This window comes from Papio anubis, chromosome 2, assembly GCF_008728515.1.
Source record: "Papio anubis isolate 15944 chromosome 2, Panubis1.0, whole genome shotgun sequence".
NCBI classification, from domain to species: Eukaryota; Metazoa; Chordata; class Mammalia; order Primates; family Cercopithecidae; genus Papio; species Papio anubis.
The window spans coordinates 167,024,806-167,050,531 of NC_044977.1; positions in this window are offsets into that span (position 1 = coordinate 167,024,806).

Consider the following 25,726-nt stretch of genomic DNA (forward strand, 5'->3'; position numbering starts at 1 on the left):
ATAAGAACAAACCAAATGAAACTGAAACAAAAAGCAACAATACAAAAGATAAATGAAACCAAAAGGTGGTTATTTGAAAAGATAAGTAAAATTGATAGACCATTAGTGAGATTAACCAAGAAAAGATAGAGAGAAGATCCAAGTAAGCTCAATTAGAAATGAAATGGGGGATATTACCACCAATACTACAGAAATACAAAAGATCATTCAAAGCTGCTATGAACACCTCTATGCGCATAAACTAGAAAACCTAGAGGAAATGGATAAATTCCTAGAAATATGCAACCCTCCTAGATTAAACCAGAAAGAAATAGAAACTCTGAACAGACCAATAGCAAGCAGTGAAATTGAAATGATAATTAAAAAGTTACCACCAGGCCAGGCACGGTGACTCACAACTGTAATCCCAGCACTTTGGTAGGCTGAGGTGGGCAGATCACCTGAGATCAGGAGTTCAAGACCAGCTGGCCAACAGGGCGAAACCCTGTCTCTACTAAAAAATACAAAAATTAGCCAGGTGTGGTGGTGGGTGCCTGTAATCCCAGCTACTTGGGAGGCTGAGGCAGGGAGAATTGCTTGAACCCAGGAGGAGGAAGTTGCAGTGAGCCGAGATCGGGCCACTGCACTCCAGCCTGGGAGACACAGCGAGACTCTGTTGCAGAAACAAAACAAAACAAAACAAAACAAAACAAAAGGTACCAACAAATAAAAGTTCAGGACTAGATGGATTCACAGCTGAATTCCATCAGACATTCAAGTAATTGGTACCAATCTTATTGATGCTATTCCACAAGACAGAGAAAGAAAGAATCCTCCCTAAACTATTCTATGAAGCCATTATCACCCTAATACCAAAAGTAGAAAAGGATATAACTACAACATCTATAGACCAATATCCCTGATGAACATAGATGCAAAAATCCTCAACAAAATGCTGGCTAACCAAATCTAACAGCATATCAAAAAGATAATCTACTATGATCAAGTGGGTTTCATACCAGGGATGCAGGGATGGTTTAACATCCCCAAGTCATAAAATGTGATACACCACATAAACAAAATTAAAAACAAAAATCACATGATCATGCCAATAGATACAGAAAAAGCATTTGAAAAAATTCAGCATTGCTTTATGATTTAAATCCTCAACAAAATTGTCATATTAGAGACATAAGGTAATAAAAACCATCTATGACAAACCCACAGCCAACATTATACTAAATGAGGAAAGGTTGAAAGCATTCTCCCTGTGAACAGAGCCAAGACAAGGATACCTACTTTCACTTCTATTCAACATAGGACTGGAAGTCCTAGCCAGAGCAGTGAGACAAGATGAAAAAATAAAGGGCATCCAAATCAGTGAAGAAGAAGTCAAACTGTTCCTATTTGCTGGTGACATCATTATATACCTAGAAACCCCTAAAAACTCATGCAAAAAGCTCTCCGAACAGGTAAATGAATTCAGCCAAGTTTCAGGATATCAAATTAATGTACACAAATTAATAGCCCTGCAATACACCAACAGTGACCAAGCCTAAAATCAAATCAATAACTCAACCCCTTTCACTGTAGCGGAAACAAACAAGCAAGCAAACAAACAACAACAACAACAGCATAAACCTTAGGAATACACCTAACCCAAGGAGGTGAAATACTTCTACAAGGAAAACTACAAAAATTGCTGACAGAAATAATATACAACACAAACAAATGGAAATATATCCCAGGCTCGTGGATGGGCAGAATCAAAATTCTGAAAATGACCATACTGCCAAATGCAATCTACAAATTCAATGCAATTCCCATCATTATTCTTCACAGAACTAGAAAAAACATTCCAAAAACTCATATGAATCCAAAAAAGAGCCCGCATAACCAAAACAAGACTAAGGAAAAAAAAAAAAAATCTGGAGGTATCACATTACCCAATGTCAAACTATTCTATAAGACCATAGTCACCAAAACAGCATGGTACTGGTATAAAAACAGGCATATAGACCAATGGAACAGAATAGAGAATGCAGAAATAAAGCCAAATACTTACTGCCAACTGATCTTCAGCAAAGCAAACAAAAACTTAAAGTGGGGAAAGGACACTCTATTCACTAAACGGTGCTGGGATAAATGATAAGCCACATGTAGAAGAATGGAACTGGATCCTCATCTCTCACCTTATACAAAAATCAATTCAAGATAGATCACGGACTTAAATCTAAGACCTGAAACCATAAAAATTCTAGAAGATAACATGAAAAAACCTCTTCTAGACATTGGCTTAGGCAAAGACTTCATGACCAAGAACCCAAACGTAAATGCAGCAAAAACAAAGATAAATAGATGGGACTTAAATAAACTAAAACACTTCTGCACAACAAAAGAAATAATCAGTAGAGTAAACAGACAACCCACAGAGTCAAAGAAAATCTTCACAATCTATACATTTGACAAAGGACTAATGTCAAGAATCCATAAGGAACTCAAACAAATCAGCAAGAAAAAACAATCTCATTCAAAAAGTGGGCTAAGGACATGAATAGGGAGTTCTCAAAAGAAGATATACGAATGGCCAACAAACATGAAAAAAATGCTCAACGACACTAATGATCACGGAAATGTACGTGAAAACCACAATGAGATACCACCTCACTTCTGAAAGAATGGCTATAATTTAAAAATCAAAAAATAATAGATTCTGGCATTGATGCAGGGAAAAGGGAACACTTTTACACTGTTAGTGGGAATGTAAACTAGTTCAACCACTATGGAAAACAGCATGGAGATTCCTTAAAGAACTAAAAGTAGATCTACCATTTGATCTAGCAATCCCACTCCTGGGTATCTACCCAGCAGAAAAGAAGTAATTATACAAAAAGATGCTTGCACACACATATTTATAACAGCACAATTTGCAATTGCAAAAGTATGAAACCAGCCCAAATGCCCATCAATTAATGAGTGAATAAAGAAAACGTGATACACACACACACACACACACACACACGCATGCCACGGAATACTACTCAGCCATAAAAAGGAAAAAAATAATGGCACTTGCAACAACTTTTATGGAATTGGAAACCATTAATGATACAGTGGACTTTGGGGACTTGGGAGAAAGACTGGGTGGCACCCAAGAGAAAAAAGACTACACATTGGGTACAGTCTACACTGCTCAGGTGACGGGTGCACCAGAACTTCGGAAATCACCACTAAAGAACTTATTCATTAACCAAACATCATCTTTCTCCCAAAACCTATTGAAATAGATAGATAGATAGATAGATAGATAGATAGATAGATAGATGGATGGATGGATGATAGAAACATTTTTCTATAGAATTTTGTCAACTCAAAATATATGAGACAGTCTCAATCAATTTAGAAAGTTTATTTTGCCAAGGTTAAGGATGTGCCTGTGACACAGCCTCAGGAGTACCTGATGACATGTGCCCATGGTGCTCAGGGCACAGTTTGGTTTTATCCATTTTAGGGAGACATGAGACATCAATCAATATGTATAGATGTACATTGGTTCTGTCTGAAAAGGCAGAATAACTCAAAACGAGGAATGGAGATTCCAGGTCATAGGTAGATAAGAGACAAATGGTTCTATTCTTTTGAATCTCTAATTAACCTTTTACTAAAACAACAGGGTGGAGGAAGCAATCGGATATGCACTTTTGTCCCATGAGCAGGGGGATGACTTTGAGTTCTGTCTGTCCTTTGTCCACAAGGAATTTGCTTGTGGGCAAATTGTGAGCAAGGCATGTAGCTCTTTTATCTTTGTATCTTCCTATTTAGAAATAAAATGGGAGGTGGGTTTGCCTAATGCAGTCCCCAGCTTGACATTTCCCTTTGACTTAGTGATTTTGAGGTCCTGAGATTTATTTTCCTTTCACAATTTGTAACAATGATTCCTTCTCAAGCTGTTCTCAACTCTTCCTTTGTACTAACTAAACAGTTTGGGAAATTCAGAGCAGAGACATTAAATTGATGTGGTTCTTGGCTGGTGGCTTCCCTAGTGCCCAGTGTGGAAGCAAATGCAAATATTCTCTACAACAAAACTCCTGATTGTTTAGATTATTCCCATGGGTTTGTTATACCCAGACCGTTTGTTCCCCAAAGAAGACCACCAGAGTCCAGATTCAAAGCCAAGCGGCAAGGATCTTTACTACAAGTTCGAACTTGGTCTCTCCCTTCCACAGCATACAAGAGGGCCTCGAACAATGCGAGTGCTTGCTTTTTATAGCCCGATGTAAACAGGATATGTAAAGTTACAGGGAACAAGGTAATTCTCTCGGTTACAGCATTACAATTGGTTAACATTATACATTTAGCATTCCTTATCGGAGATCTCCCAGGTGATGTTTTTCTGAAGTTTGAAAGAAATATGGAGGAATGTGTTTGTGCTGGGCTCAGGAAGTTGGGAGATATATGGGGGATGTGCCTCATTCCTTTCATTCCCCCCTTTTTTTTCAGGTAACTCTAGAGCCAGTCTTGGGTCTTATAAGTCTGACTCTGTTTCAGCGTTTACAGGTTGGTATTGGGCTCTGAGGACCATGAGCTGAACAGTGTTAAACCTTTCTCTGACAAACTGCAAAATTCTGTTAACAACACAAGGTCCTACGGTTAGCAGAAATAGTAGACTTAGCAGGGGTCCAAGGAAGGGGGCTAACAGAGAAAACATAGAGGAATTCCACCATTGGTCTGCAGCTGAAGCAAACTGCCGCGTTTTTACTTCAGTGCTTAACTTGCGTAACTGTTGGACCTGGTCTTTTACAAGCCCTGATTTATTTATGTAGAAACAACAGTCCTCTTTCAGAAACATACATGTACCACCTTTTTCAGCAGTGAGTAGGTCTAGGGCCCTCTGGTTCTGCAAGGTTACCTGGGCTAGGGACGTGAGCTGTCACTGAAGGGAGGCAAGGGACTCAGCTGACTCCTCCATAGCAATGGCAAATTGTTGGTACAACTTGTTGCTTTCTATGAGGGTGTGACCTAGGGCTCCCCCCGCTAGCCCGACTGCAATGAGGGATGCGGTGAGGGAGATTCCTGCAATGAGGGGGAGAAATATGGCTTGTGCAGGTCTCGGTCTAGGGACTGGGTGAATAGCAGCACTAGTCCAGTTACCGGTGTACCCTAGGAACTCGCCAGCAGTTAGTAGAGTCAACCGGGGAACTAATGTGACAGGGAGACACAGTAGGTTGGTAACAGAGGGACTAGATAGGTTCTTAGCTCTGTCCACAGTCCACGTGGCCGGTGCTTCAGCCGCCGCCGTGATTGGTCCCAGAAGGTCGGAGGTTGGGTCCACTGGCTTGACGTGGGTGTAGTGGATCCACGACGCGATGCCTTTTACCTTCAGGGCGGTGGGTGTGGTCAGGAGTACCTGGAGTGGTCCTTTCCACCTGGGTTCTAGGGTCTCTTGTCGGTGTCGCTTAACAAGGACCCAGTCTCCCGGCTGGTACGGATGGGGTGTCGGTGGGGGACTGGTCTCATATAGTTCCTTCAGCTTGGGCCAGATTTCTTGATGAATTTTCTGCAAGGCTTGTAGGGAAAATAAGAATTCAGAGACATTTTCTGTTTCAGACTTAAGCAGATCATCTTTAAAGCTGGGAACCAGGGGTGGAGGTCTGCCATACATGATTTCGTAAGGGGTAAGGCCCAGTCTGTAAGGGGTATTACAGGCCCAGAACAGAGCGTAGGGGAGAAGGACTACCCAATTAGCACCAGTCTCCATAGTCAATTTAGTTAAGGTCTCTTTTAAGGTCCGATTTATCCTCTCTACCTGTCCTGAACTCTGGGGCCAGTAAGCGCAATATAGTTTCCAATTTGCCCCAAGGATGGAAGCCAAATCCTGACTTACCTTAGTGACGAAGGCGGGCCCATTATCTGACCTTATCTGGACGGGGAAGCCATACCTGGGAAGGATATCTTCCAGAATTTTCTTTGCTATGACCTGAGCAGTTTCTCTTTTGGTTGGGAATGCTTCAGTCCACTCTGAAAAAGTATCTACAAAGACAAGTAAGTACCGATACCCGTACTTTCCTGGCTTTATTTCAGTAAAATCTACTTCCCAGTAGATACCGGGCCTGGTTCTCCTGAGCCTTGTTCCCACTGCAGTCTAGGATTGGGGGTAGGCATTGTTAAGCTGGCAGATTTTGCAACTTGCCACGATGCTGCTGGCCTTCTCGGCTGTATGTCTGAATTTGAGCTTAGAGCGTCTGATCAGGTCTATCATCCGCCGAGCACCCTGGTGGGTGGTTCGGTGGATGTGTTCTAATACTTGTTGTCCTAATTTTTCTGGTAGGATGGTATGGTCATTAGTATCAGTCCACCACCCATTCTGGATCTGTTTCAGGGGAAGTTTGTCAATCCACTGGAGATCTTGTTCTGAATAATCAGGGAAATATGGCAAGTCCCGGGGGCCCAGGTCAGGGAGCTGGAGTGCAAGGAGTTGGCTGGGAGCCTTTGCCACATTTCTTGCAGTTTGGTCTGCCAGAAAGTTGCCTTGAGCAGTTGGAGTGGTTGGTTTCTGATGCCCTGGGCAATGCACAATGGCTAACTTTTCTGGCTTCCATAGGGCTGTTAACAGGGCTAGGATCTCTTGCTTGTTTTTTTGTCTCTTTTCCTTCAGCCGTTAGTAACCCTCGCTCCCTGTGAATGGCCCCATGTATGTGCGCCGTAGCAAAAGCATATCGGTTGTCTGTATATACTGTCAGCTTCTTCTCTGTCCCTAAGGTAAGAGCTTGGGTGAGCGCTATCAGTTCGGCCTTCTGGGCCAATGTCCCCGGGGGCTGGGGTTCTGCCCAGATTACCTCAGTCTCTGAAGTCACTGCCGCTCCAGCGTACCCCTGACCTTGATGCATGAAGCTGCTCCTATCCGTGAACCAGACGAGGTTGGCATCAGGGAGTGGGCGGTCCTGCAGGTCTTCTCGAACTCCGTGCACCTGGGCTAGTATCTCGGTGCAGTCATGGAGTGGGGCGTCCAGGTCCGGGTTGGGCAGCAGCGAGGCAGGGTTTAAGGTCGTTGGGGGCAGGAAAGTTATCCTGAGAGGATGTAGTAGTAGTCCTTGGTAGTGGGTGAGCCGGGCGTTACTTATCCATCGATTAGGTGGCTGTTTGAGTACACCTTCAATGGCATGTGGGGTAACGACCCACAATTCTTGACCTATGACAAGTTTATCAGCATCTTGTACCATCAGAGCCGTGGCCACAATCATTCGGAGACAAGGGGGCCACCCGGCAGCCACTGGGTCTAACTTCTTTGACAGGTAGGCATCCGGCCTCCGCCAGGGGCCTAAGTTCTGAGTTATTACCGCCTTGACGACACCTTTACTCTCGTCCACGTATAAGTGGAAGGGCTTGGTGACATCAGGTAGTCCCAGTGCAGGCGCAGAGAGTAGGGCGGTTTTGATCTGTTGGAAAGCCGACTCGGCTTCGTCTGTCCAATTAAATGGCTGCTGCCCCCGTGTTGCCTGATATAAGGGTTTAGCCAGTTCTGCGAACCCAGGTATCCATAGTCTACAAAATTTTGTTGACCCTAGGAATTTCCTCACTTGTCGGGTGGATTGTGGCCTGGGGATCTGCAGAACAGTCTGCTTCCGGGCGTCTGTTAACCAGCGCTGCCCTCCTTTTAGCAGGTACCCCAGATATGTTACTTCTGGCTTACAGATTTGAGCTTTCTTTGCTGAGGCTCAGTAGCCTAGATTTCCCAGAGCTTGTAAGAGACTCTTGGTCCCTTGAATACAAGCTTCTTGGGTCTCAGCAGCAATCAGGAGGTCATCAACATACGAAAGACATTACAACAGCTGCCTGACTTCCTGGAGCCTCTGGGTCTATGGGGGTGTACTGTCTAAAAGCTTCTATTAATCTTTCTAAGTAGGTAGCTGGGCTCTCTGTCTTTCCCTGCAGAACAGAGTATACTTTAGCCAAATTAGTGGGCTTGCGAGCAGCTGCCCGGAGACCCGCCATTAGAGTCTGGCGATAAAGGTGTAGGCATCCCCTACCTTCTGCCGTGTTGTAGTCCCACGCCGGCCTGGTCAGAGGAAAGGTCGCGTTTATGAGGTCGGGGTTGGTAGTTGGTTGACCGTCGTCCCCTGGGACCAGCTTTCTAGCTTCTATCTGTATTCTCTCTCGTTCCTCCATTGTGAACAAGATTCGGAGGAGCTGCTGATAATCATCCCAAGTGGGCTGGTGGGTGAACATAACACTATCCAGTAAAGCCAGTAAATCTTTGGGATTGTCTGAACACCGAGTACTCTGGGTCTTCCAGTTATACAGATCACTGGTAGAGAATGGCCAGTACTGGAGCCTGAGGATTCCCGTGTTATCTGGGGGTCCTATTTCCCGAAGGGGTAAAGCCACCGTGGAGTCAGGCGACTGGGGGGGGGCTAGCCCGCAAAGTGCGCCCTCGCGTCTGCCCCGCTGGCCTTTCAAAGTTACTTTCCTTTTCAGTGGGCCTGTGTGTGCTGGCCGCCTCCCGTCCGCCTGCTCCATCCTGCAGCTTAGGCCCGGGGGCTGGGGCCTGGGGCCCGGAGGGCTACGGAGGGGGTTCTGTGAACAGTGGGTTCCCGCTATCAGGTAGAACAGGATGGGGGGGCAGTTGGTTGCTTGGATTTTAGTGGTCGAGCAACCAGTGCCTTACAGGGTTCAGGGGCTAATTGGAAAGGGGACAGCCAAGGAGGCGGGTTCTCAACAAGGTCCTGCCATATGAGGATATATGGGATTTGATCTAAGTGGCCCGCACGCCCAGGTAGGAAAATCTTGGACTTTACCCTAGTGATGACAGCAAGTCGGAACGTCCCTTCGGGTGGCCACCTCACATCAAAGGCAGGCCATTTGGAGCGGCACAGAGTAATTAGCTTTCCCTTCCTGATTTCCAAACTAAGATCATGGCCCCTTGCTCTTACATCTTTGAAATTATTTGTAAGGAGAGATAGGGGAGTGCTCTGGGTATTACCTATCCTGTATTAATTTGTAGTCTCTTCCTGTAAAGGAATATGGGTTAGAATCCCTGTAAAGGAAATCTGGCTTATTAATAATATTTAGTCGCAAGCGCGCACCGGTAGCCCGGGTCAGAATCAGCTGCTCAGATCGCAACCGCGCTCCGGCAGCACAGATCGCAAGCGCTCCTGAAGCCTGGGTCCGAGTCAGCTGCTCGGATCGCGACCGCGCTCCGGTAGCCCAGATCGCAAGCGCACACCGGTAGCCCGGGTCAGAGTTAGCTGCTCGGATCGCGACGGTGCTCCGGCAGCCCAGGTCGCAAGCGCGCACCGGTAGCCCGGGTCAGAGTGAGCTGCTCGGATCGCGACCGCGCTCCGGCAGCCCAGGTCGCAAGCGCGCACCGGTAGCCCGGGTCAGAGTGAGCTGCTCGGATCGCGACCGTGCTCCGGCAGCCCAGATCGCAATTTAGATCAGACGAGAGCCAGGGGACGTCTCCCACCGGTCTCTGCTGGTTGTCCTATAGCGCGTCTGCCAGGACGGCGCCAGCTCCAGTTTCAGACCTCGGGAGTCACAGATTCAGATTCAGAACAGACACAGACAGACAAACGGAGACGAGCCGGCTCACCTATCAGTAGATCGATCCTAGTAGATCCCTTGACCAGGGGTCTGGTGGGCTTGGGGAATCCCAGACGAGCCCCCAGATGTTATACCCAGACCGTTTGTTCCCCAAAGAAGACCACCAGAGTCCAGAGTCAAAGCCAAGCATCAATTCACTATAAAAAATTAACATACACTCACAGGGAAAAGTCTACATGAACAACAGTAAAAGTAAAAAGTCCCCAGAAAACAAAAACCTCACAAAATTTAGAACCATCATTGTCAAATAAGCACCCATGGGGCATATTTAGCCTGCTGCCTGGCTTCATAAACAAATCTTTAATGGAACAAAACAAGTTAGTAATAGAGGTATCCAAGAAGTATTCTGAAGACACAATAATAGGAATGCCTAATTTTTTAGAAGAATCCAAAATATGATTTTTATTTTATATGTGTGTGTGTGTGTATACAATGAAGGATAGTAAGTTATGGTATATTAAAATTGCTACATGGTGTACTTATTTGTGAAGTATCTCATAGTTGAATTTTATAAAATTACTTGACAAATAAGGATGAAAGTGGTGGGCGTAGTGTAATGAGGGCCATTAGAGGGAGTGTCTCAGCTAAGTCGTAATAGAGAAGAAGCATAGCATTGGTCTGGAGTTAAGTGAGAATTCAAATCACTTATTAATTTATGGATTATATAAGTATTATATATAAAATATCTGTATATGTGTTATACAAATATTACATACATTGTATGTATTTATATAATTCATTCAAATATATTATATTATTCCAGGTATTGTTACATATGTATGCATTATATATGTATTATGCATATATAGTGTATTATATATTATATGCATTTATGTATTAGTGTCTTTTTTCACAATTAATAATAGATAATAACTATAATATATAATTACATATATATTAATCTTATGTTTTATAAATCAGAAAGGAAATTTGTGAGTTTATATAGATGTATATCTTCATAAGAAAGAAGTTCTATAGGAAGGTGCTTAGTGGCCTTGTGTTAGTCCATTTTGTGTTGCTATAAGGGAATACCTGAGACTGGGTAATTTATAAAGAAAAGAAAACAGGTTTAATTGGCTCATGGTTCTGCAGGCTGTGCAAGCAGGCACCAGCATCTGCTTAGCTTCTGGTAAGAGACTTCAGGGAGCTTTTACTCATGACAGAAGCCCGAGGGGGAGTAGGCAGACTGGTGATAGAGGGAGCAAGAGAGGGAAGGGGGAGATTCCAGGTTCTTTAAAAAAAAAAAAAAACAGATCTCCTGTGACCTGATTACCACAGAGTGGCTATCAAACCATTCATGAGAAATCCGCCCCATGATCAAACACCTCCAACTAGATTCCACCTCCGACACGGGTCACATTTCAACATGGTATTAGGAGAGGACAAATATCCAAATTATATCAGGCCTTATAATAAATACTTTTCTTCTTATTCATTGTAACTTTTAAAATAACTATTGTAAGGTTGATATTTACTTTTTAAAAATTTCTGCTATATTCACATTCAAAAATTATATAAAAACATTAACTCTTCTGCATAGAATATAATGAGGTATCCAGATTACTGTGAGTCTTGTATCCAAGAACCAGGTTCTTGACTTACTCTTGTGGAAAATGACTTCTCATTGAATCATAGAATGATTTCAAGCAGGCATTCGTTATGATTTGATCTAATTTTTGAAAAGAAAGCTTTACAGGCCAACGCAGTGGCTCACGCCTGTAATCCCAGCAGTTTGGGAGGCCGAGGCGGGTGAGTCACCTGAAGTCAGAAGTTCGAGACCAGCCTGGCCAACATGGTGAAGCCCCATCTCTATTGAAAATAAAAAAAAAAAAAAAAAAAGAAGGCTAGGCGCAGTGGCTCACGCCTGTAATCCTAGCACTTTGGGAGGCTGAGATGGGCGGATCACCTGAGGTCGGGAGTTTGAGACCAGCCCGACCATCATGGAGAAACCCTGTCTCTACTAAAAATACAAAATAGTCCAAGCGTGGTGGCATATGCTTGTAATCCCAGCTACTCGGGAGGCTGAGGCAGGAGAATTGCTTGAACCTGGGAAGTGGAGGTTGCAGTGAGCCAAGATCACACCATTGCACTTCAGCCTGGGCAACAAGAATGAGACTCTGTCTCAAAAAAAAGAAAAAAAAAAAAAGAAAGCTTTACATTCAAAAGCATGTCTGACTCCATTGATGATTTTTCTCTTCATGCCCCACTGCATTTGCCTCAAAGCTTAGATTTGGCTCTAGCCTATCATCTATGTATCTATGTATCTATCTATGTATCTATCTATCTATGTATCTATCTATCTATCTAGCTAGCTAGCTATCTATCTATCTATCTATCATCTCTGTTTCTCTGTCTCTCTCCTCTCCATATGCATATATCCATAATCAAATGAGGTCAGACATTTCAGAAGTGTCTTCTCAAATACATGTATCCTTAACAGAGCCCTAGAGTCACTTTTTTACAGTCCATCAAGTCTCTTTCAGCACTTTCCATCTTTAAACACTGCAAGCACTTCAGGCAAGGCCAGTGTAGCAAAAGCAAAATAAAATACCCTAAAGGATAATGGTTGGTTTGATTTGTTTTTGTGTTTTCCTTTTTTGAGTGGACATGTCCTATCCCAGTATTTGCTTTTGTTCTCACTTCTGATTTTAATGATGGCCATATACTGGACTCATAGCTTTAAGGATTTTTCTACAGCCCCCTTAAATCTCGTTTTTGGTCATTATCTTATATGACTCAATATAATACATGTTCTCATTTCTGTTCCCTGCTCCTAGACTTATTGCTTTCCTGACGTTTATGCTCTGCTTAAGAATATTTTCTCATCTGGGGATATATAGCTTGAGTTTCTGGAATTGCTGATTTTTGATATTTTATGTTTCCTGTTCTTTTAAAATTATTTACCTTTACAATGAGCAAAAGATGTTTTTAAAATGACTCTTGAAACATAATCATTCCACTAGTCAAGACTTTGCATCATTAACCTCTCTATCTCCTAATATTAAACTACTCTTCCCTCTTGCGCATTGCTCTTTTGCACATCTCAGTGGTGTGATCCTTTATAGCACTTATCTGATCACTGCTCCAATGTGACAGCACCTCCTACAGAGTCTTTGGCTTTAGAGTCAAATTTTACTGGAACTGTATATATTTACATTTAGTATCCTAGGAGAGAAGGAAGAAGACATCTAAACTTTACTTCTCACTAGAGAATCTTCACATCATTGCTCATTGTTTAATCTTTACACTCTGGATTAAGTATGTTGTTAAAGCTATGTTATGTAAAGGAAGGAAAGGGAAAATTACTTGTTTTTCTAAGAGACAAGACAAAGATATAGTAAAGAAGAAAAATAATGGGAAGAAAAAAGAGAAACATTTGTTAAATATAATGCATCTTCATTTTTTGCTTCACTGTCACAAATAATGGATCAGCTTCCTTTTATTTTTTAACTGTCTAGGTGTAATATAGACCACTCTCAGATTTTAAAAGTAAGCAGGATTATGTACAGGAAAGGTTCTAATCATGGTTCAGGAGACACTCAGCTGTGAACTTGAAAAAGTGACTTTGACTTCTTGAGCCTTAGTTTTCTCAGCTCAAAAATTATTTCCAAATTATATGACTGGGAATCTTGGATGTTTCATGGAGGTGTTTGGGGACCCATCCACAATGCTACTCACCAGAGTCACTATATGTTTAACTATTTAGATCTATTGTACATCTGCTTAAGAATTATTCTGGAGGAAAGACTCTACCACTAAAAATGTTGAAGCTATGCCTGTAGACAATCTAAATTTTCTTTCTCCAACATCTTTTGAGTCTATGAAAACTACCACCTCAAGGGTTCTTATAAAACAAGCTGTTGGTACCAAGTCACTGATTTTCAAGTCTGTCTACATATCAAAATCACGTTGGAGGTTGTTTGTTTGTTTTTAATAACAATTCCTATCTTTCCTTTCAAATTACCAAATCAGAGTCCTTACGGTGAGTGCTGGACAATTGCAGTTTGTTTTGTTTTATTTTAAACCTATCCTCAGGTCCTTTCTATTGGAAGCAATATTAAAACCATTGCCTAAGGACCAAAATGTGAACCTAAACTCAAGAAGTCAAATGAGCCCTACCTGTACTTGATATAACTGATAAATTTTTATTGATATAACAGTTTATGTAACAAATACATTATTTTTAATATAACAAGAAGAATCTTCATATAACAAGAAGAATCGTGATATATATGATAAGAAGAATCTTTATATATCTGCTATATAAATTGTTATATCAAAAACAATTTATCTGTTATGGCAAGTATAGGTATAAATTATATAACAATTTATATAACAGACAAATTCTTTTTGATGTAACAGATAACAATTTATATGCTTTATATATGTTAACTATTCATCCTGAAGACTCTGATTTAGTAGGTTTGGCATAGGCCCCAGGAAAGTTTCAGAAATAAAGCATTAGAATACATTGTTTTTCAACTCATTTCTTTGTAATGAGCTGTACTTGTAAATCATGTTTTTGTTTTTCTGCTTGTTTTTGCCTTTCACACATATTGAGGGTTGTTGAGTAATCCAAAATTTAGCTAAAATTCAAAATAGCTTTACTTAGTATTTAATTACAGATGCATAATAGATAACACCTGTTGAATAATTGCTACGTACTAGTGTCATAATTGTTTTTTAATGTATTATTTTACCATCATAACAATCCTATGAGTTAGATCATTATAATGTCTATTTTACAGATGAGAAAAGAAAAGCACAGTGTATATGACGCATAAACAGAAGCTTGCAAAACCAGCAAGTTTCAGACCTGGAATTCAAACCCACACTCTTCCTTATAATACAAGGACTCTAATTTATTGTGTCACTTCAAAACGATTTGGAAAGTACTCCCCTGTGACAGTGCTGCCATCATCTGGCAAAGTACCCCCTTCACATGGGAAGAGAGGAGGTGAAGATAGATTAGCAGCAATGGATTCATAAGGCTGAGAGTTATATAAGCCGTTTACTCAGACCCCTGAACAGGTAGTGCTTGGGGGTGGGAGAGGTAAGGGACAAAAGTAAATTTGTTATTTACTCACTATTTCCACAGGAGCGTGGAAACATGCTATGGTTAAAGAACATTTAATAAGCAGCAAGAATGAAGATTTTGGTCCAGACTTTACTTAGAGATAGAATTCAGAGAAGCTTCTTACATTCATGTTATTATAAAGGGAAATTTTAAAACTTTGTCTAATTTTATAATTTGCTGGAAACATTGAAACTTAGAATTAGACAACAGTCTGGAAATTTGCAAAACCACATTATACAAATCTTTCCTCTACAATGTCTAAGCAGAAAATATTCTTTTATAATGTGGAAAGAAAATTTCGTGTACATGGGGACTGATTATTCAGGCTTCTTTTGCTAATCTTACTTTTGGCTTGTTAGTTGAAAATTGCACAATTAGATATTCTTTGAAAGCAGTTCCATAGCTTGAAAATATGCTTGTCTTGGACTCCCTGTAACTTCTTGCATATATATTACATTAAATGTCATTAAAACGTTTTAAGAAAAAAATGAATCGAGATTGTATCTAGTCTTTGATGCTAATTAGTATTATCTGGTCTATGAAACAGTGAGATCAAGGAAGAAGCTGAGCGTCTATCTGATGCCTAGGAAAGCCTACCCTTCCAATTTGGGTGACTTTATTGATTTCTAGCCCTGGATTTGAGAAGAATGTTTGTAATGTGTATATTCTTTTCCTTTGGATGGAGTCATTTTAAGAGTATTCTTGCTTCAATATATTTGATCAGATAGATGTCTATACCCTCAGTTCTCTGAAAGTCTTCCTGACTGGCTTTTTCTATAAATTAATTGTTGAGAATATCCTGACAGTGTATATGTCATGCTTTTTATTCTCCACTTTGCGCCACCCCTTCAATAATTTTTTTTCCTTGGCTTATCTCTTGCAATGGTCTCCCAAGTTGGTGAGAATGTACAATTTTTGTCAACTAAATGCTAAATGACCACCAATCCCTCTAATGCTTGAGCTCAGAACGCATATGACACTGCAGGCCCTCTCTTTTCAAGTCACCTCTTGGGCTCTTTTCAGATTCTATCTGGGCAGGATTTATGATTCACCTATTTTCTCTCAAATCAGCCTGAAAATTCCTGGCATTCACACAATTTTAACTTGATTAAAATTTGGCCTAAATATGTCAACTGTTCTTTTGGCACAATATACTACCAAAGCGGTAAGGGAAATAAAAGTACTACCTGCGATTTCTCTTAAGTTTGTTGAATGGTGGAGTGTGTGGTATATATGTGTGTGTGTACATTTTTTCCCAATTACCGTATACAAATCTGATTTATTTGCTCTTAAAGTGCCATGGAACTATTCTGTATGATAACTGTTTATTTTGAACTATTTAATTCAGTGAATGTAAACTGATGCATAAAATGATTTACTCAGATGAAAGATAATTATGTGACTAAAGATCCTGATTAATTGCGTTGTTCAATTCACATCAAATCTGAATCTAAATTGTGAAACCATTTTATTCCATTTAAATGGGGGGGCAGCTAGGATCATTTTTTTAAGATGAGAGTTGAAGACAGGGCCTTTGTTGCTATGATTATGTTTGTGATTTTAATTGCCAAGATATTCATGTTTGAAAAGGATCTGCTGTCAAAGCAAAGAAGCAGTAAATGTTCATAACACTTTTCTACAATGGCAATTACATTGACAATCCATTTTGAGAATAACCATAATGGTTCCATTTAGTATGTGTTCTGTGAAAGAGCATCAGGGTCAATATCATGCCTATGAAAACTTCTGATATAGCAGATACTTCTATTATGTCATTTCCATTGATGTTATGGAAGGAAAAATGGAGACCTGAACCCCGAAATAATGGAACAGGAAAAGGGCCTTTTATTATGCTACTATTATCACATCTGAGAGGCACTCCGGTGGGAAGCCATGCAGCAGAAACTTCTATTTGAACCTTTTAATGCTGTTTTTCTTTAGAAAATTGAAAAGGGGTAGGGAAAACATTTATTTTTAAAAAATACACGCAGACACTCTGGGAAAATGTTGAGTTGTAAAGTCAAATTAGTGACCTAACTCTCTATTATTTCTTTAATGAAGTGTTGCTTGGAGACTAGAGGAAGGATAAAATGAACTTTCTGACCCGTTTTGATTCTCAAATGATCTGATACAGAGAAGCTTTTTGAAAACCTAGAGCAATGAACATCAACCTTGAAATAAAAACTAAACCAAAATGCAAACACACACACACACACACACACACACACAAAACTAAATAATCCCAATTAGTTTACTGAACTCCAAAATATTTTAAATAGTTTTGTCCTGCTACTTTCAAGAACACTGAAAGTGAAAGCTTTTAGAAGAGAGATCAAGAGAGGCAAGAAACATTCCTAGACTTCTGCTCTTCCCTTTCAAGGTGGAGGGAGTAAGCCCTAAGGAGAGGCTGGCATGTATGTACCTATGTTGGTGTGCTGTCACCAGTCTCCACTGGATCAGGAGGGTCAATTGTTAATTTTCAGAAAATTTGCAAGTCGGTTGTTCAACAAAACCATAATTTGAAAATAAACTATATAAACATGAAATTAAATTGTATTGAAAACAGAAGTAATAAATATCCAACTCATCTTTTTCCAATTAGTTTATTACATTTTATGACTATCTATGCCCTTGAGGTCATTTATATTTATCGTATCTCTATGTAGAAGATACCATAGAATGGTATACTGCTGCACATTTCTTCCCAACACAGTATCATGATGTCTTTGTAGCTTGAAATTAAAAATGGTGAGAGTATTTGAAAATGGTCAAGGTAGTAGTATTTACACCACAGATATCAGATATCAGCAAATGCTATGAAGTCTTGATTTACTGTTTTGTTGATGGTCTAGACTTAAGAAAGTGCTATATGATGTTAATAATTCAGATTACATTTAAAAGTGTGTGGTGTGTATAACTGTTACATTGCTTATAAGTCTGTAGGTTGCCTGAGAGTTAACTGCCATAGGCTGGGCTCAGCTGATCTTGGCTGGGCTCTCATGTGTCTACAGGCTGGTTGGAAGCTTTGTTTTAGTAAAGGCTGAGCAAAGGCAGCTTATATACAGCAGCTCTGCTTCTCATGTAAGGCTATTTGGGACACCTTTGGTTAAGGCCCTTTTTTTCATTCTGGTCATTGAAACTAGCCTAATAAGTACAGGCTTACATACGTATGCTGCATGGTATGACCTCAGTGCACCTCCTTTTCCTGGGTGTGCAGACTTGCTGGGAGGACTCTCAGGGAACATAAATAGGTGTTTGTTTGGCATATAGGTGTTCTTCTGAAACCAATAGGCAAACCCAGTCATGTCTTTTGATAGCCATGGCTTTTTTAAGCCTCTACTTAAAAAACATTTGCTAATGTCTCACTAGCCAAAGCCAGTGACACCATTTAACCCCGACTCATAAAATAGGGAAATATGCTATATGCATAGGGAGAGGGCATTGTAAAGATTTTTTTGGTAAAGAAATGTACATGAGGGAGTTGAATATATGAGGCTAATGTCACCTACTTCAGACACTGAGGCTGAATGACCAATACCTTTGGAAGAAAACAGGGAGTGTGCTGTCCTGGAGGCAAATGAGGAACGTATATGAGGGAAAACATGATCTTCTATGTGAAATGTTGCTAATAGGTCAAGTAAGATGAACACTGAGCATTGAATGTTAGAAGCCATTACTGACCTTTACAACAGTTTCAGGACAGTGACGGGGATGAAATTCTGATTTGTGTAGATTGAGGAGAGAATGGAAGGGGAGCAATTGGAGAGAATGGTGATAAAATAATACTTTCATGGATTTTAGCTGCAAAGGAGCATAGGAAGGCTAGACTAGTACCTGCCTGAGATTGGGGTCAGAAAAGATTTTGAAGTTATTTTATTTAGTTTAATGGGAGATAAATAATGGCAAGTTTTGTAGGTGATGAGAATCACTCAGAAGATTGCTGCTCTGCAGCAGGGGTCCCCAGACCCCTGGCTGTGGACCAGTACTGATCTGTGGCTGTTAGGAACCAGATTGCACAGCAGGAGGTGAGCAGCGGGCAAGCGAGCATTACCACCTGAGCTCCACGTCCTGTCAGATCAATGGTGGCACTAGATTCTCATAGGAGTGCAAACCCTCTGTGAACATTGCATGTGAGGGATCTACGTTGTGTGCTCATTATGAGGATCTAACTAATGCCTGATGATCTGAGGTGAAAGAGTTTCATCTGATACCATCCCCCTCCACCTGCTGGTCTGTGGAAAAATTTTATCTTCCATGAAACTGGTCCCTGGTGCCACAAAGTTGGGACCACTGCTCTACATAGAGCAGAGTATTGTTGGCACGATCTTTTTGCATAAGCAGAAGAGAGAGAATCTGGTACACGGTTGGAGATTTGTCCTTAGGTGGATCCTGGAGAGTTTATAATAACAGAAGAGAGGGTAGAATATGCTGGTATTGAAGAAATGTGGTTCTGTGAGTCTGAAGAAGCTCCACAGACTTCTACACTCTGGAATTGTGTGATGTAAAGGAGAAAGGACCATTAGCACAATTATCTACAGCTGATAACATTACTGTATTATTACTACTGAATTGTATCCTCCCCAAATTTTCACTTTCTTTGGCAACTCTCAGTTTTACTTTTTGTGATTTTCAATTAGCATATGTATACATTGGGTGTCAGCATGAAAATGTTCCTCCCTCTGCTCCAAGAACAAAAAATCATTTTAAAGCACATTCGTTTCTAAATGTTGCCTTAGACCTGAGAGTTTAAAAGTATTTTTATACCAACTGAAACCAACTGCATGGTTGAAATTACTCTTGAAGTATCTCTTCAGGATTAAACATCGGAAACATTCATTGATGTGAAACAGCCACTGATAGCGATTGGCTATTAAGAGTTTTCTTTTTTGCGATAACTAGAGCTTGATTGACTCAATGGATAAGAAGCCCCAAGTACAATTGTAACAGTCACACATACACACACACACACAAAAAAACCCCACTAAATTAGGAGAAAAATGAAAGCTAAGGATGAACAAAACATCTCATAATAATATAAGACTCAAGTGGATTTGCTAAAGAATGCTATTTTTTCTCCTTATTGCGAATTTTGTTTTCAAAAAGCAACAAAAACTATAACTGTTCTCAAGTATTGCAGTATTTAACTAGAGCCTTTTCATATTAAAGTTGCAGAATCTATACTTAATTTTTTTTGTTCTGCCAGAATTGAAAGTGGCCTCTAGCAATAGTCAGGGGTGACCTTGTTTTCAGACCAGATTGCTTAGCCCAGTGTTTGAATGAAAACAGATAATGCTACTATGTAAATCTGTTCTAATAATAAAAAATTGGAGATAGTGAAAAGTGACAGATGGATTCCAAACTAAAGATATAAAGAAATCCATCCTCCATGAGTTTTGGCATTTAAAAAACAAATTCTATGCCAGGGATAAGAAGGGCATTTGGGACACGTTTGGCCAAGGCTCTTCTCTTCATTCCGGTCATTGAAACCATCCTAGTGACTACAGGATTACATACATATGCTGCATGGTATGACCTCAGCCTGGCTCCTTTGCCAAGCTGTGCAGACTTGCTGTGAGGGCTCTCAGGGGCCTTAGGTATTTGTTTGAGTAGAGATACCACAAAGTTTTCTAGCTCTGTCTTGTAGCCTGCTATTAAGAAATCGTTTGAATGGCTGCTTTAAAGCTGAGCTGTCTTTGATAAAATTTAGAAATTTATGTCTTTTATAAACAAAAGGCATAACCTTTAAAATTAAAACCAGTCTTCCAAATGAGTTCAAACTATTTTCTCTTCATTTTGACTAATGAAGTCACGTACCTTATACCTTTTGCCAAATCATGTGTAAGGAAAATAAAATATAGTTTCTTTAGAAAGGAACTGGGCAGTTATATGCCAAGATTGTTCATGACAATGTCTGGAGACATTTTTCGTTTGCCAAAATGGTGTAGAGAACTTGCTTCTGGCCTCTGGTGGGTGGAGGCCAGGGATGCTTCTATACATTCTACAATATATCAGACCCTTCCACCATTCCCATACCATCGCCAGGAAAAAAAATTATGTAGCCCAAAATATCAAAGTCTTTTCCTGAGCTTGAGGAACTCTCTATAAGATGATAATCATGTCAGATCTTTATACCATCTCCTAGGGAAGCAACAAAGTTAATTTTTCCCTCCAGCAGTAAATTAGATCCACAAAGGATTTCTGCTTCCAATGTAGTATCTGAGAAGGTATAGAAAACCTTCACTCAGATAACACCAAGTAAAATATGGGTAGTATAAACATCATACATATTTTTGTAACCTTTGAATAATTATGGATGCAAGAAAGCCTTGAGAAACTAATTTCCAGGGAATAGAGTCCTGTACAGCTGAGCAGCGAGCTGTAGTAGCTTCTGGAACAAAAATTGGATCTGGTTGCAGAGAGATGATGGAGAAGGCAGGCAAGAAACCTAAAACTTTCAGTTTGAGAAGGTAGCCAAGCCACTGGCAACAGTAGGAGCAGGTGGGAGAGATTAGAATCTAGAAAATCTTCTAAACATGATAATAATTTGCCTGGCATAACAGAGCTACCTGCCTATCCATTTCTCCAATTTGTATGAAAAAAAAAAATGAAGCTAAAGTAGGATTAGAAAGAAGAAATAATGCAGAGCACGTGAGACCCCAAATTGCGGCTTAGCCCATCATTTCTTTCTCACTTATAAGTGAGAACATGTGGTATTTGGTTTTCTGTTCCTGTATTAATTTGCTTAGGTATATGCCATTGTAAAACTCACTGTATATACTTAATATCTGTATATGTTATCTCATACAAATATACCTATATTTTTAAACGTTAATTATTATAACATGAGGAGCAAAAATGTTTATTTTTTAGAGATATACAGTGGGATACTTATAGATCAGTGATACACATTTTGAAATTTGCTTCAGTGTAATAGAGTATTTGGGAAGTGAGTGGAATCACAGATGAACCAAAAGTGGCCATGAGGTAATAATTGTTGAAATTGGGGAACTGATACGTAGAGATTCATCCCATAATTCTTTTTTCTTTTATACGTTTTAAATATTTCAGTAAATGACTTTTTAAAGTTTTTTTTTGCTTGAATACTAAGTGATGTAGAAGACTTTCTATTAAAGATATACATTTAATATACAACAAAATAAAATGATGATACTATCAGAGGCATTGTGGGAACCTAATAAGCTGTAGAAGTGGCATCAGAATTTTGGAAATCCATCTCGTGTTCACTTCAGGGTATAGAATAATAAATGACTCTATTTATTATCAATCCTTCTCTTATTTATGACCTTAAAATAAAATAGTAGTGTCAGAAGTCAATTCAATGTAGAATTTTCAGTAGCAAATTGCTGCTTGACCTAACATGTCAGGTACATGTTAGGTAAAAATACTCTGATATCCATCGGTTCTTACACATTTTCTCTTTTATTACCAAACGGGTAAACATGGGGCTTCCCCATTACAAATATATATATATATATATATATATATATATATATATATATATATGTTTTGCCGATCAGTTATCAGTTATCTAATGTAATTATATGAAATTACACTGCTACTAGTGGTATATGGGAGTTTTGTTTCTTTCACATTTGAGGCAACATTTTATATCACTAACTTTTTCATTTAACTATTCTGTGTGTGTAGTGGTATTACATTGTGTGTGTGTAACACTTTTATTAAGATATAACTGATTTAAAATAATCTGCACAGAAAACACACCGTTTGTTAAATTTTGACATAGGTAGTGTATATACATCCTTGAAACCACTACCACAATCAAGGTAAAATGATAAATGTATTCATCATCCCAAAAACGTTTTCTCATGCCCCTTTGTAGTTTCTCCCTTCTGTGATACCCCCACTCCCATGTTCAGTTTTTTGATTGTTTCAGGCATAAGGGTAGATCTGATTCCTGTTACTTTTATCTTAGCAAAAGTGAAATTTGCACTGTGATTGTAACTTGCACTTCTCTGATGATTAATAAAATTGCATAGTGTTTGATGGACTTATTTTTGATATCATTATCTTTTAGCTTTATTCTGACCATAAAGAAAAGCATAAATGGTAGAATCCTTGCTGTAAGTGCTAAGATAGCCACACAAATGGAAAGTTTATCATTTTGTTGTGTGAGATCATAGCTCAGCTGTCATCTTCACCTGGTATCAACTTATTTATATTTTATATAAATTTATATACTTGTCATATTGGATATCCATGTTCCAATGATCTTATAAACAATACTCTACAGATCTCAATAAAAAAATATTTGACTAAATGATAAGGCAATGAGTTTCATAGGTTATAACTTTTGGGGGTATTTGATTTGGCTACTTACTAACTAGAACTCTTCTATTGTACTCTTGTTATGAAACAATTGATAAATGGGACCAAAAAAAAAAAAAAAGAATGAGATAAACAAAAGTCAAAATGTCACCTTTATTAAGCAGATAATGGAGAAGATAATGTAGATAATTTTGCAATTCTAAACCAAGACTTAGACAGATTGCTGCGCTCCGTCCAGGCATAACTGGACTAGAAGCCTTTATTCACACACAGGTAGGAAAGAGAGTATGGGTCACATATATCAGACTTTCCCCCTAAAAACACGAGTTTTATAAAGTTCTTTCCTATCCCCAGGAGATCTGTGAGTGACAGGGTGAGAGGGCATTGTTATTGCCAGTGGAACTCAATGAATGGATGAAAACTTTGGAGGTTCCAAAGAGTGAGAAGCAGCTTTTTATTCTTTTAATCCACTGATTTAATCACTAAAGCTTTGCTTAACTAAGAATGAGACTATCTGGAGATAAGAAAGTCAGACTCTTATCTTCATTAGACTTAGTTCCCCAAATAAATTACCATTTTACTAGATATCCTCCTGGAACAATTGCTAGATGACACAATTTTTCTCCAGAGGATTCTAAAACAGGTCCAAAGTGTGCATTCATTAAATCAGCCTCTAAGCTCCAACCAAGGCCGAAAACCCAATACTCACTACTTTATTTTCCATCTTGCATTATATCTAACATTATTCAACTAGACTACCACAGGTTCTGAAACAAGATAAAATAAATTCATTAAAATATTGCAATAACAAAATGCCAACAACAGATAAATAAAGCAAATTTTAATATAAATTCCCATCACGGTGGATTTCCTGAGGAGAAATTAAAGTCCTCAATTTAATGATTTTGCAAGTTTTGAAGTCAAAGGAATTTAAATTCAAAATCAAATTATCTTATTATTACAAATAATTTATATAAAATTTTATACTCTGTAATTTTTTACTTATAGTTTCATCCATGCCTCGTTCTCTGTGAATTGCATATGGTCCTTTCAAAACTCAAAGTTTTGTTAATTTTACACCAAATCTCTGATTTGTCTCACTTTTTACACAGTTCAGGGGCAATTTTTTAAAAAGATACAGTGTTATCATGCATTGACCTACTGCCACAAAATTTTTAAAAGCAAATTTCCATCTTAAAAGCAGTTATCCCAGCCAAAATTATGTTTCGAGAATCCAGAACTTAGTGTTGACAAGGACCATAGTAGAAATCGTGTGCTATGCCAATGAATGAGGGTGAGTGGAGACAATCTTGCTTTCACTCTTGGATGCTATCTTATGCCAGTTGTCTGGAATTCATGGCCTGTGAATTTAGACTCAGTTTGGAGAAATTGTTCAGTGAGAGAATAATTTTGGCACATTTTCTTGGAGGAGAAGCCACCCTATGCATACTATCTCGTCTCTCTCAGGAAGAAGTATTTAAGACTCCACTGTCTTCTTGCAAAGCTTGACTTGTTCCAGTCCGTAGGCTTTAAAAGAAGTTGCTTTCTCTCCCATCCCTTATATATGAAACCACTTAGTTGCCAGTACACTTTGGCTCACGTTTTCTAGCATTCAGGGCTGCACTGAACATGACCTCTAGTCGCAAATGACATAGCCTCTGCTAAAGGGATTCTCAATTTTGACAGTATATTTTAATCACCTGGGGAGCTTTAAATTACTGATGAGTATCTCTGTCTTGGAGAGGATCTGCAGCATGATTTGGGCATTTTTAATAACTATCTAGGTGAGTCTAACATATAGCCAAGATTGAGGGTACTTACTGTACCCTGTCTGTTGAGCAGACACATTCACTTCAGGCTCTACTAGCAGCTTCTATCACTTCTTGCTTTGGAATCAACAAGGTGGGTAAAATCTGTCTCCTATGAATGTTTTCTCCTTCAACCCCACATTTGTTTCAACTAGAGAATCACTTTCTGCAGATGCCTGAATTGTAGCTGCTGTTAATGTTAATGAAACTTGTGGCTCTACTGGCCTAATGAGGACCAAAACCTCTACTCAACACAATGTCACCCTTTTTTTTTTTTTTTTTTTTTGAGGTGGAGTCTCGCTGTGTCTCCCAGGCTGGAGTGCAGTGGCATGATCTCAGCTCACTGCAAGCTCCGCCTCCCGGGTTCACGCCATTCTCCCACCTCAGCCTCCCAAGTAGCTGGGACTACAGGCGCCCGCCACCACGCCCGGCTAGTTTTTTGTATTTTTAGTAGAGACGGAGTTTCACCATGTTAGCCAGGATAGTCTTGATCTCCTGACCTCGTGATCCACCCGCCTCGGCCTCCCAAAGTGCTGGGATTACGGGCTTGAGCCACCGCGCCCGGCCAACACAATGTCACTCTTATGGACAAATATAAATTCTCTAGCCTTTTGATGTACTTTTGTCATTAATAGTAGGATATGTCTATAATTTCATTTCTCTTTGTTCTGTTCCTTCAACAGGGCTCACTTGAGCTTCTAATGATTTCATGTTTTCAAAATCAGACAATTTTTTTCCCACAAAATGCAAACCCAGCATTATTTCATGGATTTTAATGTAAGTTTTTAAATTTCCCTTAATTTTTGGTCCAGACTTTCATCTTTTCAACATACTCTTCTAGATTTTGCTACCAAAGGATACTCTGTGTCGTCCTATGGTGAGAAAGTTCTAAGTCTACCAAGGACATCTGTTGTTCAACTAAATCTTGTTCAATTCTAGCTCCTGGAATTATATA